Genomic DNA, 14134 nt, shown 5'->3' with positions numbered 1-14134 from the left:
TGAAGTTCCTCGTCCTGCTGATAGTGATTATGATTACAAAAGCGGTGCAGAGGATAATTTCCTGGAAGATGAAGAAGAGGTTCCATCTAAAGAAGTATCTGCTGGTGTTAATCAGAATGAGAAAGAAATTTCTCCTGAAGAAGTAAATGCTGGGGATAATCAAGATGCTAGTCATGGCGAAGATCAAAGCCGAAATGAAGGAGAAGCTTGCGAGAATGTTGGCGAAGAATTTCTGTCATCTCATGCTACTGACATTAATATTGAAGCTTGAGCTTCTTATCTAGCTTTGTTTTCTTGAACTGTCTTATTTTTATCACTTTTGAGAGTTACATTTTTCAATCGACTTTGGAGTCAACTTTTCCTTTTAATATTTTGTTGATAAGAAAGATAATGCTTCTTGTGTATCGATTCCCATACTTGCCTCTCATTATCTTTCTTGCAAAAAAATCTTTTATGAATGCTTATAATTAATTTGTTTTATCATATGGTCTTATTTTGCCTTCCTAATTAAAGGTCTTATTATGCCATCTCTTGTCATTGCGACAAAATCGCAGGACGTCCTTGCACTTTCATACAAAAACCCATTGATCTTGTCTTAACTTTTTCTTTTGTATTATGGCCTCTTCAGGAATGTTGCGACAATATGACAGGCCTAAATATTCTTGCGAAAATAAAGCCCCATGACATTGCCGTCTTGCGACGAAATCGCAGGACGTCTTCGCACTTTCATGCGAAAACCCATTGATCTCGTCTTATCCTTTTCTTTTGTATTATTGCCTCTTCAGGATTGTTGCACAAATATGACAAGCCTTAATATCCTTGCGAATAAAAAGCCTCATGACATTTGCGTCTTAAGACACTTATCAGCTCCCTAATGGAGGGTGCCGCCCTTATCTCCCCCTGGTTGCCCCTTCAAGGAGGCGTACTTCTACCATACAAGGTTAGCTCCTCCCATCCAGTCTTAACAACAACCAGTTGTTTTCGCAGCCTCTTATCCCTTTTCCTATAGGGCTTATGGTTACGAGACTGCACCCTAAGTGGGGTTTTCTTCAGGCCGAGTGCAGTATAGCCAAGACTTGTCAAGAATGGCAAGGACGCTTCAAACGCCCCGGCACTTGACTCAACCGTGTACCTCGGCGCCTTGATCAGATTCTGCACTCCTTGGGAGAGTCCTTATTACCTTAGTCGCCCAACCTAAGTCATATGCTTAAGTTGAGAATCCAAGGTGCCTCTCCCGGATGGGCTTTATTGACCCCAAATCTCCATGACTCAGGTTCCGGTGGCGGTGTAGCCTTTCCCTGAGCCATGTAACAGGTACCCCCTAATATGACGTACTTTAGGTCTTACATTTGCCTCTTGCGAAATTTTATTCGCGAACTAGGGTGTACGCCATAAAGGTTCGCCCCTTTCTTTTATGTCATTGTTCTGTGATTATCTCTGCGACAATTTCGCACATCATGATCTTCTTTTGATATGAGTAATTCTGCAATTATTCTTTCAGAATTCATAACTTCTCAAAGCTTCTTACTGATAATATCTTTTTAAATACAACCTGTTCCATGGTCTGTCTAATCTATGACCAACATCTCTTCCTTCTGGATCCATTAATCTATAAGCTCTGTTCCAACTATCTCCTTAATGATGTAAGGTCCATCCCATTTTTTCGCTAATTTTCCACCATTTTCTCGCTGATATATTGGTGTTTCTCGCAGAACTAAATCTCCTGGTTGAAATTCGCGTATTTTGACACGTTTATTATATTCTCGAGCTAATCTTCGCTGATAATTCTCCATATGTTGTAAAGCTTTTTCTCTTCTTTCTTCTAATTCATCAAGTTTTTTAAAATTAAACCCGCACTAAGATTTTTCTCCCAAGCTTCTCTTTTTGTTGTCGGAATAACAACTTCTGTTGGTAACACCGCTTCAACTCCGTATGTTAAACAAAAAGGTGACATTCCAGTAGCTTCTCTTCTAGTTGTATTATAAGCCCATACTGCATTATGTACTTGTTCGCACCATGATCTGTGATGTCCTTCCAATTTCTTCTTTAATATATCTGCAATTGTTTTATTTGTTGCTTCTACTTGCCCATTAGCTTGTGGATACAAAGGAGTGGACTTTCCACATTTTATCTTGAATGCATTAAGTAACATTTCTATATTCTGCCCCTCAAACTGTTTCCCATTATCAGATACCAACTGTGCAGGAATTCCAAATCTGCAAATGATATTTTCGAATATGAATGTAAAGATATCTTTGTCGCGAATATGTTGTACTGCCTTCACTTCTGTCCATTTTGTGAAATAATCTGTTGCGACTATTAAGTATCTTCTTTGTCCAGTTCCTGGTAAAAATGGCCCCACAATGTCTAAGCCCCATTTTCCAAAGGGCCACACTGGTTGAAGATGACAATGGTGCTCCTGGTGCATGTATTTCTTTCCATGCGCTGACAATCTTCGCAACGTCTTGATATTTGTTTTGCATCTTCATGCATGTATGGCCAATAATAACCTTGCATTTTTGCTCTATGTGCCAAAGATCTTCCTCCACTATGATTGCCAGCATCTCCACTATGTAACATTTTCAGCACCTTTTCTCCTTCCTCTCGTGTCAAACATCTGAGTGATGGTCCACTAAAGGATTTTCGGTATAGCAACCCATCTCTTAATTCATAATTCGTTGCTCGCTTTTTAACTTGTGTGTTTCCAATCTATTTCTTGGTGTTTCTCCTTTCGCCAAATATGCATGAAGTTCCATTCTCCAGTCTGCGACATTGTTTATTTGTTCTTCTTTTTCATTATCTATATCATCACATCCACATCTTCCTCTTCTTTATTTATTGATGGTGACAGAAGTGTTTGTATTTTTATGCATCTCGCAGTTGGATCTGTCATCATGCTTGAGATGAAAGCAAAAGCGTCTGCGAGTCTATTATCCTTTCTTGAAATGTGCCTCCATTTTATCTTTGGGATTTTCGCTGATAATTCTTCAACCAGCTTCTTGTATTTCTTCAAGGATGGTTCATTTGTAGTATACTCTCCTTTTATTTGGCGAATAACTAGCTGCGAATCACTAGTGATCCTGGCATTTTCTAGTTTCATTTCTATTGCGAATTTTAAGCATGTATCACAGCTTCATATTCTGTTTCATTATTAGTGGATGCAAATTCCAATCTGAATGAAAAAGCCATCTTTATTCCTTCTGGCGAAATTAAAACAATTCCAACTCCATTTCCTTCTCCATTTGATGATCCATCTACCAATATTTCCCATCTATTTGGTTCTGTTAATAAATCTTTTGGATCTCCATGTTCTTCTTCTACATCCATCATTTCTTCTACTGCTTCATCTTCTTCTAAAGGAAATTCTGCCAAGAAATCCGCAACAACTTGTGATTTTGGTGAAGACAAAATTTCATATTTAATATCAAAGTGGCCTACTTGTGCATTCCATCTCTCCACCCTGATCTTTTATCATCTGATTCAATTGGTACTTTTGTTAATACCTTTATCTTGTGTGCTTGAAAGTATATGCGGAGCTTAAATGATGCATAAACTAATGCTAAGATTAACTTTTCAATCTTTGAGTAATTCTTCTCAGCGTATTAAAAGTTTTGCTAATGTAATAAATGGGTTTCTCCACTCCTGCGTCTACTCGCAATAACACAACACTTAATGCATGCGACGTTGTCGCAAGGTAAATCAATAATTCTTCTCCTGGTTCTGCCTTTTGTAAAATAGTTGTATTCATAAGATGTTCTTTGATTCCTTGAAAAGCCTTTTCACATTCATCACTCCATTTAAATTTTGCACCCTTCTTGAGTATATCGAAAAAATATTTGCATTTGTCTGATGATCGCGAAATGAATCTCCCCAGCGAAGCTAGAAGCCCATTCAACTTCTGTACATCTTTTATTGCTGGTGTTGGCATGTCACGAACTGCTTGCACTTTTTCTGGATCAACCTGTATTCCTTCCTTTGATACAATGTAGCCTAAAATTTTCCCGATGCAACTCCAATAGTACACTTCTCAGGATTCAATTTAATGTTATACTGCCGCATTTGTTCAAAAATCTCCCTCAAGTCTTGTACATGGTCTTTAGCTTCTTTACTCTTTACTAACATGTCGTCCACGTATACTTCTAATGTTTTATGTATCCATTTTGCGAACACCTTCTCTACCATTCTTTGATATGTCGCTCCCGCTTTCGCAAACCAAATGGCATTTTCGTGTAACAATATAAACCTCTAGGGGCAAAGAAAGCAGTATGTTCTTGATCTTCTTCAGCGAGAGGATTTGGTTATACCCTTTGTACCCATCTAAAGATGATACCCTATCATTTCCCGCTGCGGATTCCACCATTTGAGGAATATCTGGTAACGGAAAACTATCTTTGGGGCAAGCTTTGTTTAAATCAGTGAAATCTATGCAAATCCTGATTCCCTTGTTTTTCTTTGGGACAATGACCATATTCGCTATCCATTCTGGGTATTTAGCTTCTCTTATAATTCCTGCCTCAAGCATTTTCTGTAATTCTTCTTCTATTTGGGAATGGTAAGTTTTGCAATTTTTCTTATTCTCTGTTTAAATGGTCCACATTTTTGTTAATCTCCAATTTGTGGCAAGCAATTGATGGATCTATTCCTGGTATCTCATCCATGTTTCCTGCGAAAATATCTTTATATTCTCGCAACAAGTTGACAGTTCTTTCTTCTTCTTCTTCTATATCCATTTTGGTTCCAATTCTCAACATTAGAGGCTCCTCTACAGTCCCAACATTTATTTCTTTTGTTGGTTCTGCGGCAGTGTAACTGGGTTTAGGTTCTCCCATTGGTGTTGGTTCTTTTATTGCTTTTATGGGTCTTCCCCTTCTTCCGAAATTTCGCTGGGTATTCCTTTTCCTTCTTTTGCCCTTATCATATAACTCTAAATTCTTCTTCCTTCTTTGCTTCCTTTGCCAATTTTCTGCGAAATTGTTTCTTTTTGCTTGTTCTTCATAATGTTTTACTTCAATTTGATGACATAATTTCGCATTGTCAACATCTCCTCTAATTTCACCTATTCCATTTGGAGTGGGGAATTTAATACATTGATGCAACGTTGATACCACAACTTTTATCGCATGTATCCATGATCTTCCTAATAACATATTATATGGCGATTCCATATCCACCACGCACAATGTTACATATGTGTTTCGATTTCTCCAAGTGGAATTCGTACCACTATTTCTCCTTTAGGTTTTGTTGTGGATTTTCCAAAGCCGTCACTAGTGCAAATCTCACATTGGCCACACTAATCACCGTGTCCATAGGCTTTTGGTCATGATTTTTTTCACTCCAAAAATGTGGCATCAGTGCCGAGACAAAAAGGTATCCTATGGCTGCATAAACTTTGAGTGGCTATAAATATGATTAACCATGGCCATACTCTAAAACCGTGTCTATATGGTACTCAATATTTTTTTGGTAGTTAAGCATTTTCACTATCACCGTGGCCATAGGATCCTTATAGACACACAATTTAATTATATGTGGCTAAAGTTTACCTTAAAGTCACGTAAATTTTATTATAGCCGTGGCCTTTGTCATCAATTGGACACGCAAAATTCATTTTATCATGGCCAATTCATGAGTTGCGGTCACACTAATTTTTCTCAACCATGGCCATCTCTATCATTTGGACACGCGGAAAATAATTTAACATGGCTAATACATGATTTGTAGTCACGTTTAATCTATGGTACCATGGCCATCCATATTTTTGGACACATGATAAACATTTTACTTGGCCAATTAATAAGTTATGGCTACTAAAAATTTGTAGTACCGTGGCTAAAATTTTTCGAAAGACACATCAAGTGTGTTGAATGTAGCTATTGTTCACCTTTTGGACATATCAAGTGTTTTCAATGTAGCTATTGTTCACCTTTTGGACACATCAAGTTTTTTGAAGACACATCAAGTGTTTTCAATGTAGCTATTGTTCACCTTTTGGACTCATCAAGTTTTTTGAATGTAGCTATTGTTCACCTTTTGGACACATCAAGTGTTTTGAATGTAGCTATTTTTCACCTTTTGGACACATCAAGTGTTTTCAATGTAGCTATTCAAAAATCACCTAAATAACCATCCATAAAAAATTAATGAAGACTACAATTAGAATTGTACCAAAATAATTTCATTTCACAATATAATAAACATCTCAATCTGATAATTGTGCAGTAACCTTGAGAAAACAAACTTTCAAAGAGAGACTTAAAAGTTTAAACATCCAAATCTTATAGTCCACGACTATTTCTATTAATAATTAGGCTGCAGTCTTGAGTCTCTTGCTGGATCTCCGAGACTTTAGTTCCCCGCTCTTCATATATGAAGGTTTCTTCTTCTTTTTCTTCTTAGTGTTTGGGTCAGAATCATATTCATCGTTTGGGTTAGAATCATGTTCACCGGGGTCTGAAAGTGGATGGCCCTACAGCAAGCCAGTGGATGTATAATTAAGGGAAAAAACCATGTTAACAGTTATATGGTCAGGATGCAGAAGGTAATAAACATGTATAATAAAGCAACTTACACTAGAGCAAGAGATCACAAACTCTTTAGGCCAAGCTACTATAGATTTTTCAGCATCCTCTACTGTTTTGAGATGAGTAGATGGGACTGGCAAACAATGATTCTTTAATATCGAATTTTCAACCGTCACTCTGACACAATCATGCCGGGGTGGATCTCTATGAACCTTCTGACCTGGCACTGATGGAAGAACCGAACCCCATGCAATGATATTTCTCAGTGAAGCATGAGCCAGTTTGCATTTACCAATCTGCAAAACATAAATGTTATATTGACATCAACAGATTCAAATCTCAAAATGCTTAAATGCCTGTGAAAAGGACATACCGTTGAAAGTTCAGTTTTGTCTTTCCATTGAGAATTGTCTAGTGAACTAAGGGGTAGATGCTCAGATGCAGGAGACTTTTGTTTGTATTTTCCAGACTACAAAAATATACGCTATATTAACATCAACAAAAAATGGAACTCTCAAAGCACTATATATTTTAAATACCTGCAAAAGAAACATACCATTTGGAGTTCAGAACTATCTTTTGATCCCGTAGACTGAGATACATGTTCAGATTCAGGGTCATTTCTATTTGTATTAGATTCATTCCATTCAGTCGGAGAAATGCTTGTAACAGGGGATTCAAGCATAAGAGACTTCTCTCTAATAGGAGATTTCTATATAGTGCAGTTGACATATTAGATACTGCAGAATTATTAGGAAATACATACTTAATCAAAATTACTTGGATGATGTTAAACATACCCGTGCCTTTTTGCTTTTGATTTTCTTTTTCAATATGCCTTGAGATTTTAGCTGAGACATTAAGCTGCTCATCATTTCTTCTTGTGCCTTCATTGCTGCCTTCATTTCTGCATCCTTCCTATCTCTCTCCATTTGGTTCGCGCGTCTTTCATCTTCCAGTTGTTTCTTCAGTTCAATGTGCTCCTTGGATGCTCCTTTCTGTGGCAGGTGCCAGTACGTTGTTGGAGTCACTCCCTTGCCTATACATCTTACACGCCCAGCATGTTCTTCCCCAAACACAAGGGTGATAGAATCATTGCCTGGTTGTTTTGTCAAAGTTCCATCTTCCAGCTGCTTATCAAAATCCTCCTGCACAAAAAAAGAATTAAGGGATTAGAAGTGATAATCAATTAAAGCAAAATTATTTTCACATTTACTCAAGCACAAAACAAATAGCTAGATAGTTTCAGTCGTCTTACAAGCTGAGCTGCTTTTTCCCTAACATCATCGTCATCGTATTCTCCATTTTTTTTTGATGTGCCATCCTCCATAGTAAAGACCGTGAAGGATTTTCATCTTCAAGGATATCTTTCTCATTAATCTAGTAATTATAAAATACACAAGAAGAAAAATTAGATAGATAATACTATAATTTAAACTGGAACTAATAATAATTTTTTATAACAAACTGGACTTACTAATTTTTCCAACAGCCCTGCATACCCTGCTCTTCCCGTCCTGTGGTTATATTTGTGGTTCTTACGAGCCTTAGATCCCCTAATGGACAACTCCTGAGCATACATATTTAAATAATTTCATTCATAAAAAAGTTAGACTAATTAATGAAATTAATATCAATATTTCCAAACTAAAACGTGCAATATACAACCTTGCATTTATCAGACAACCTCCACTTTACGAACTTGTCCCATTGTTCTTGGTTCACAATGACACGATATTGTTTAGGAACAGTATTTAGTTTAGCAGGTTTACCCAAATTGGGCACTATGAACTTTACATACAACTTTCTTCTGAAGTTGCGCAAATGTTCACCAAAATATTTCATAATCTGTCTTCTCATAGTCTCCTCAATTTCATAAAACCGCTGCCAAAATATGGAGATGTTAACGGCAGGTAACAAATTAATAACAAATATAGTATTAAAAATCAATATAGATCAGCATATACATACCAATAGTTCGTGCCATAACTTATCCCTCATCACTGAATTCACTTCCTTCCACTTCAAGTGCCTTAGACCAACGTCTCGACGTACCAATACACCCATGTAACTAGCAATTTCATCTTTATATTTCCCCTTAAATCGACCAAAATTATCAAATTCTATCACGTGCTTCTCGCCGTCAAAATTTTTCTTTAGCTTCTTTAATCTTGTTAAACCTCGAACATTATTCTCCTTAGACTCTACTGTATTGTTTGGAGCTCCTGTGTCTTTTTATAGTTCAAAAACCCAAAATAAGAGTAAACATGGTGTAAGAGTGTACTCATATTTTTTAAGTCCAAAGCAAACAAAAACAGACAAGCTAGTATAGCATTACCAGGATGTTCAGGACTTTCAGTCGACTCATCATCAGAACTGGATCTATCACCATCGGAACCGGTGCGACTACCATCGGAATCTTCGTCTTCATCCTATGACTCTCCTAAATTCTGCAAGGCTTGAGCCTCCAGGGCTGCAGTCTCATTTTCAGCATACTCATCATCATCATACTCTGGCTCCCAACTCGAATTCTCTTGTGTAGTCATATAGGAAACTGCATATACATGTATATGATTCAATCAAATAAGGTCTGAATTCTTTTCAATCAAAAGTCAAAAGTTATTAAGCTAGACACAAGCACAAATTAAATAACAGTCAATTAACATGGTCTTGATTATGTCAGTACTAACATGGTCTTGATTAGTATGATTAGATGCAAGAGAAGGATGCCGTCTCAGAATTGTTAAAACATATAACAATTAAAAAATTATTAATCACTGAGGTTTTTACTAGAGCATTGAAAGAACTCAAGCAAGACTCCAGTTCAAACATACACAATTATGTAAACCTACCAAGTTCCCTAAAAACAAACGACGGATGCCGATCTCCGACATAATTATAATCCCATTATACAAAATGTCAATGACACGGGAGTATACACGACAGATGGAAGCTTACTGACCAGCTAAAGTTGATGAAAATGAGATAAAAATGTGATTTCTAGTGGTTTCAGGGAGAACCACAGAAGTTTAAACTATTGGTTTGCAGTGTGAAAAACATTCATCAGAATAGACAGATAAAAAAACCAAGGAATAACATTCAATTGACCTAGCTCTGACATAATTATAATCCCATTATACAAAACGTCAATGACACGGGAGTATACACGACAGAGAATGTGGCCAGCTAAATGAGATAAGAATGTGATGTCGAGTGGTTTCAGGGAGAACCACAGAAGCTTAAACTATTGTTTGCAGTGTGAAAAACATTAATCAGATTCATCGGAAAAGAAATAAAAAAACATAAAAGAATAGCATTTCCATAACCATAGAAGACTGAGTTGTTATCCAGCCACTATGCAACTTAGAATACAATCCGCATAAAGATCCTAAGCATAACAGAGGAAAAGCTTAAACATGCATGCACAACATTGTTCTTCTTAATAAGAAATAAACAGGTGCATAAACCCTGCTTTCAATGAATCAAAAATTAAGAATTAGGGTTTGAGTCAAAACTTAACCTTTGAATCAATTGGGTCTGATTCAAAAATTAAGGTTTGAATCAATTAGGGTTTGAATAACTAAGCTTTTTAGATGAAAGAAAGATTGAGAACATGATATACCTTTATAAGATTTAGCCATGCAATTCCTCAACATCATACGGCCCTTTATAAAGTCGCACAGATTGAATAATCCCGCCGAAAAGATTTTGCGTTTCATTTTCATCCCACTCAAAATTATTTAGGGTGAACTGAAAAATCGATTGAGTTTGGTCTACGATTTCCTTTTTTCGGGAAAAATCTCCTAAGAAAATACCATTTGATTTTGATCCTACGGTAGACCTAAAAATATTTCCAAACTTTAGAAATCCGATTTCCCTTTTTACTCTAACAAATCTCAATGTTTCCATGATTTTAAGCCTAGAACTTTATCCCCTTTTTACTCTGCTTAGGTTTCTCTAGTTCTCTCCGCTCTGTAACTCTGGATTAGGAGGAAAGATAAAACGAACATAATTTTGAGGTGTTACAGAGCGTAAGATAAGAGGTTCTTCCCTATTAATCTAACTATTGGTTGGGCTTGTGATAAATATATTCACCGTTAGATTTACTATGGACATCCTATTCGATGCATTTTGAAATAACATAAGTAAAATCGTAATGGACTGGGATGGAGTGTTAGCTTAAACCATGTAATGGACTGGGCTGGAGTGTTAGCTTAAACCATGTAATTGAATGGGCTGGACATAAATGTGGCATAAAATTTTTCATTATTTTTCATTTTTTACTTAAATTTTTTTTCATTTTTTTCTTTTTTTTTCTTTTTACTTTTTTTTTATTACATGATCAAAATTTAGTTACATAATCAAGACTCGACACTTCACCTGAACTATTGATCGATTCGGAACGAGTTCGAGTAAAACTGATGAAAATGGAACTTCGTCCTTTGGAATCGAGACACGGAAAAATTTAGTTATTACATAATCATAATTTAGTTATTACATAATCAAAATTTAGTTATTACATGATCAAAATTTAGTTACATAATCAAGACTCGACACTTCACCTGAAATATTGATCGATTCGGAACGAGTTCGAGTAAAATTGATGAAAACGGAACTTCGTCATTTGGAATCGAGACACAGAAAAATTTAGTTATTACATAATCATAATTTAGTTATTACATAATCAAAATTTAGTTATTACATGATCAAAATTTAGTTACATAATCAAGACTCGACACTTCACCTGAAATATTGTTCAATTCAGAACGAGTTCGAGTAAAATTGATGAAACGGAACTTCGTCATTTGGAATCGAGACACAGAAAAATTTAGTTATTACATAATCATAATTTAGTTATTACATAATTAAAATTTAGTTATTACATGATCAAAATTTAGTTACATAATCAAGACTCGACACTTCACCTGAAATATTGATCGATTCGGAAGACTCGACACTTCACCTGAAATATTGATCGATTCGGAACGAGTTCGAGTAAAACTGATGAAAATGGAACTTCGTCCTTTGGAATCGAGACACGGAAAAATTTAGTTATTACATATCATAATTTAGTTATTACATAATCATAATTTAATTTTAATCGAATAATTTAATTTTAATTTAATTTTAATTGAATAATTTATAATTAACTATAATTTAATTTTAACTAAATGTGGGTGAGGAAATAATTTAACTTTACTTTTTTTTTGATAAATTAACTATATTCACAAACTAATTTAACAATTTTTTTTGCATTTTCTTTACTTGTGTCGGTCAACCCTATTAAAAAAAAGACAAACACATGCTCGTTTTGATGTTAACAATGTAAATGGGTATTCTTCTCAAACAGGCATGTACGCCTATCAGTTCATCCCTAAAATCTCTAAATCACTTCATCCATATCTCTCTATCTTAAGGAAAAAAATTCTCCAACTGATATTCTGGCAGAAAATAAGGGGATTTTCAGGGAAGATTTAGTTTCAATTTTGGAAATATTTCTGCACCTCCATAGGATGAAAATCTGATGAAATCAAGAATATTGAGAACATCTAGCGGTAATAATACCAGTCAATTATTTTTGATTTGAACCCTACCTTTTTATTTTGGGGTTGAAATCAAAAGAAATAACTTTTGGGCGGGATTATTCCCCTTGATGTTTTAGAATATCTATAGATTCAACCCTAAAATCAGTCTGATTTACTCCCATCTTAGGTATGTTGTAGCATTCATTCTTAGATTGCTGAAATTCTCATTATACTAGATGATTTTTGCGTAGTAATAAGTGTTACTATGTTAGCTTTTTGAATTTTGCTGTAACCCATTGCACTCTGTGTTAGCTTCATCTGGTTCCCTTGATGTTAGTCAGCATTGATGCTCTCTGAATTTGTTAGTCCTGACAATCTCTTTTGAGCAACCAGGTACTTGTGAGGCTGAAATACAAACCAAGGAGGGGGTAAGAAGGAGCATCACAATCTGTGGTAGTGCCTAAACCCAGTTTATACTGGAGGTATCATTCTCAAACCTTAAAGTTACTATCTCTGATAATTATCATGATAGCTTGTTGAACTGTAACCCCATTGTAATTTAGTTAAACCTCTGAACTTTTCATGCTCTGTCTTGAATGATATACCCCATGTTTGCCTGAAATGTTGTTAACTCCTGCAACATATAGAATCTGTTGAGTAAAGTTTGTGTATGAAGTTTGTGCACTAAAATTCTTTTTCGCTGCACTAAAGTTTGTGTCTATTCTTTTTCCTGCAACATATAGAATCTGTGCTCACTACTTTGTTGTTCAGCATCATGTTGAATCTGTGAGCATGTTTCATAGAACTTATCTGGTGATGTTATCCTATTTGAGGGACTAGTAAAATGGGTAGCTAAATGGGTGATGTATTGTAGCTGAATGGGTGATGTTTCATTCAATCTAGTGATGTTTCATATAACTAAATGGGTGATGTTATCCTATTTGTTTTTGAATCTGTAGCTAAATGGGTGATGTATTGTAGGTACATGTATTTGTTTTCAATCCGTTTCAGGGGTGTCATTATTCTTCAGTGAAAGCATTGAGTTTCCAGTTCCAGGAGAGACAGATTTAGTGATTTGCTTTATGTATAATACCATCGTGCAGTTTCGAGCATTTTCAGTTAAGACCTTTGGAAGAATTTGAAAATTTGCAATGATAAAATTCTTAACTTTTTGCAACAGTTGCCTGAGATTTGCTGTTTCTGGATCTAATTTCTACTAAATCAGCACTTTGAGACGAGGAGAGAAAAGCCATAAAAGGAAGGCATTTTTTTAAAGAATCACTAAAACTGACTCAAAGTTACTTATAGGTATGTTTTTCAAGCCTTGATGTACTATGCACCAGTGTTAAGTACTTCGTATTTTTTTCTCATTGTCATTGTGCAATCATTCTTCATGAACATTAGAGCTCTTTCTCGATAGATGTGACTTCACATCTGTCTAAAGAAGAAGATTTGAGCTCCCAGAGATATAAAAGTTGCCAACTATGTCAATTATAGAACTAGGGACATACTACTTATTATCTGATATTGCTAAGTTAATCAATTAGAGTACTTATTTGAAATGACATTCTGATTATGGGTTTGTGTGGATGTGTGATTATGGGTTTGTGAAATGACACTGTTGACTCTAACTGCCGACTGCACAGATCAGTGTTTACTCTAATTTAACAAACACACTGACCCTAGAGCTGTTGCAATTCATTCTCGCGAAATCTCCCAACTGCGGCTGACATACAGACCCTTCATCTTCGATGCTGCACTATGAATTGGCCACAGTTCAAACTCTTTGCATTATAAATAGTACCACTTATAATTTGTCTTATTATCATCCAGATTCATTTGCTCCCATCTTCTCCAGATTGAGTTTTCCAGATTCAGTATGTGTTATTCCAAAACTTGAAATGACTCAATATAATGAAAGTACTAGACCAATTTTCCTGAGTTAATACTGGATGTCTAAATTGTCAAGTCAGGGGATAACTACTATTTTGAAATGAAACATATTTATTAGTTAATGCTAATCTTGTATTTCTGAATTGATTTATCAGTTTTTGCTTTCATTGGAGTGCAACTGATGGATCTACT

The sequence above is a fragment of the Papaver somniferum genome, chromosome 1, assembly GCF_003573695.1.
Source record: "Papaver somniferum cultivar HN1 chromosome 1, ASM357369v1, whole genome shotgun sequence".
NCBI classification, from domain to species: domain Eukaryota; kingdom Viridiplantae; phylum Streptophyta; class Magnoliopsida; order Ranunculales; family Papaveraceae; genus Papaver; species Papaver somniferum.
Note: the sequence above shows the minus strand (reverse complement) of the source record.